Consider the following 2,328-nt stretch of genomic DNA (forward strand, 5'->3'; position numbering starts at 1 on the left):
CGTATGTGAAATGAGATGTGTGAGGTGTGTAAGAGTAGACGAACTGTTATAGAAATTATTGGAACTACATACAGTAGGAACAGTGTATTAAGAGAATACTGTGGATGGTTTTAACAGTTCCACCGGGGCAGTTCATACTTTAAAGAAAGTACTGATTACAGAATTCATACTTTATTATTGCGTACTGCATACTTTTAACCATTTGTGTAGAGACTTAATGATGGGTGGGAAAGACACATGCCCTGGGTGTTAATTATAAGAGGCACCTTATCAAGTTGCTACAATTTATCTTCATTGTAATATAGTAAAAAGTAATATGTAAAGACCATGAGAACATTAAGAGCAAAAAAAAACATGCATAAGAACAACTAGAATATTCACACAAGGTACTCATGTCGAGTCTTGATGAGAGCAGACCGTAGAGACATTGAAGATTGCCAACGCTGTTATGAATGAAGACCAAGCTGATTCGCCACAATCGGATATTTTTTTTTCCCCTTCATTCCAGTCGCCACTGACAGGAAAAGGGAACAGTTACCTAGGGAGTGGAGTGTCCAGGCTAAGGATGTGGAGCATGCGAGGCGACGGGTCAGCGATATTGGACTGTCATGGAACAGGAAGTTGGCAGTCACGAATATTGTTGAGATTTACATATTCGGAAAACTGCAAGAGTGGGGTGACATGTTCGGATTTCTCCTGGATGGGTAAAAGGAACTGGCCTGAAGGAAAATGCAGTAGAGTTGCCACACTTTAAGGAATGAGTAAACTTTCTTCTTTTTAGAGTTTTAGACTATACTACGGTCTATAAGTATTAACAGTAGGGATGTATATGACTTAAACAAAAAACTGTGAAATGTGTTATGAAGTCGATAAAATGCATTTATGACTTGACCTTGTCTTCAGTTGCCGATAAGAAAAATGTACATCCATTAAAAAAAAAAAACACCATTGCCAATCTCCACATGGCGCTTCCATAAGTGAATAGAATTCCTCCAATGACGAGGAAGTCAGAAGCTCCTCAGGAACTGATTAGAACACTTTCCCCTGCTAGCAGCGAAAGGTAACTCGTGGTGAAAAGACTTCAACCTCTGCAGCTTAGAGGATTATGAGCGGTTCAGTAGTCCGGCTCAAATAGGCATTTGAAAGGAACGGATAAGAACGCGTAAATTTTGATAATGTGATCGATAAGTTCGCTAGAAAGCTAAAAAGATTGATGTAGAAAGATTCATTTATACGAAAAATAACATGTGATCTGCCTATTACCATTGTTTAATTCGTTTTACCATTGTTCAACTTCACAGTGAGAAATTCTCATGCCACAAGCTGACTTTTGCCCCCAGGCGTCTCTCAAAGCCCAACACGCCTCTGGTAAAATGTCATTTTTCTTAATAACGCTAAAAAAAGTCAGCACAATGCAGTCTTCCCTACTATGCTTGCAATGCATATGGATCTTGGCATGCTGAGACTTAACCACGGTGCGTTGACTGGCTTTTCCTTCCCGACCAAGAGTGGGCCAAGGATAAAGATGACTTGTGACGCTGCTAGGTTGTTTCACAAGCCGATGTAACTGAGAAACTGTGTATTAATGTTCCTTTTTCTTACCGATGAATTGATCATAGATTGAGACGTCGACGCGTGTTTTAAGTTATTTAGGAAATCCTCTTTGCCTCTCTTTTCATTCTTTCCTGTCTCTCTCCTAAAATCTAAATAAAGAACAGAACTGCAATAACTACATCTCGAGACATCACCGAATCAACTTCAAAGGATGTCCGGAATAACAAATAATAAAAAATATAAAACAGATTCGGATTGCTGGATGAAACCCTTGGAGAACGGAGAAAGGTAAACAAACAAACACAAGCTTAAATGATAAACAGTAGGATTCAGAGAGACAATCCAAAAGAAACTCTCAGTCTTAGAAAAGGAAAAACTGACAACTCATCCCCGATTCTGGGGTGCTCCGATTCGCCAACTCTCTTGTGTTATTATGATCAGCTGACACCTGAAACTTATATTTACATATGCATTTATGTGTATGTGTTTAAGACTTGTATGCATAGTTATTTTTGTATCTCACATTGAAATTTGCCGCCTTCAGCACTTTACCTTTTTCCCAAAAGAGACTGTAGACTAAAATTTCCAAAGTGTAATAACCACCTATTTGAGACATGTCGCATTTGATCTTATAATTTCATACAAGCTGCAGGTTGATTTTTGTTCAGTTTGCACCAACAAGTAAAGTTTACAATATACAACATCTTTTCAAAAATCGTGGCTGACACTTTGCCTTGGTCAAGTATACGACATTCAATATTGCACAATGCGTAC

The 2,328-nt window shown here is 38.5% G+C and overlaps 1 long non-coding RNA gene across 1 annotated transcript in view; it reads left to right on the forward strand.

Moving 5' to 3' along the window:
- The window catches only part of LOC119581698, a 7,085-nt gene extending 5,282 nt beyond the window's left edge, over nucleotides 1-1,803 (forward strand). The window contains exon 2 of the long non-coding RNA XR_005229582.1: nucleotides 509-1,803. This is a non-coding gene — a long non-coding RNA (uncharacterized LOC119581698). The remainder of the gene's footprint in view (nucleotides 1-508) is intronic.
- Nucleotides 1,804-2,328: the final 525 nt, after the last annotated feature.

The sequence above is a fragment of the Penaeus monodon genome, chromosome 15 (assembly GCF_015228065.2).
Source record: "Penaeus monodon isolate SGIC_2016 chromosome 15, NSTDA_Pmon_1, whole genome shotgun sequence".
Taxonomy (NCBI): domain Eukaryota; kingdom Metazoa; phylum Arthropoda; class Malacostraca; order Decapoda; family Penaeidae; genus Penaeus; species Penaeus monodon.